The sequence below is a fragment of the Mus pahari genome, chromosome 3 (assembly GCF_900095145.1).
Source record: "Mus pahari chromosome 3, PAHARI_EIJ_v1.1, whole genome shotgun sequence".
In the NCBI taxonomy this organism is placed as follows: Eukaryota; Metazoa; Chordata; class Mammalia; order Rodentia; family Muridae; genus Mus; species Mus pahari.
This window is the reverse complement of record NC_034592.1, coordinates 51,492,189-51,492,826: the sequence shown is the minus strand read 5'-3', so window position 1 is coordinate 51,492,826 and position 638 is coordinate 51,492,189.

Below are 638 nucleotides of genomic sequence, written 5' to 3'. Positions count from 1 at the left end.
TGAACTATTCCTGGGGAGATTGAACAAAGATGGAGTCATCTCAGATAAGGTGCCAATAATGGACTAAACAAGGGGTTCCACCAATCAATCTTGAGGAACCAGTAACAAACAAATTCCTTACAGAAACATGGATAACTCTAAGGCTGCTGCCTCACTAAAAAGCTCACCCAACATGGGGGACAATTCATGGAAACTGCATATCTGAAACTCCCTGCACAACTTGCAGCTGAGTAGGTCAGGTAGGAGAGACTCCACCTAGGAATCTTTCCTGCTTGTGTAACTTGTGGAGGAACTTTGTGAGCCTTGTAAGTTTCCTCGACTTCCTGTGATGTATGAGATGTTTACTTCAAGAGCTTTGTAGGTTTTTGTGTTTTTCCTGGATCATAACAAACCTCCCTCTAGGATGAAAATTTACACTTTCGCAGCACTTGCTACATAGTTGTTTGTCCCTTGCAACCATTCTGGAAATGAGAAAGTACCCACATAGATACTGTTCTTGAAAATAGTCAATTTTATTAACTCATCATATTTTGCAGTTTTTTTTTTCTTTTTGGTTTTTCGAGACAGGGTTTCTCTGTATAGCCCTGGCTGTCCTGGAACTCACTTTGTAGACCAGGCTGGCCTCGAACTCAGAAATC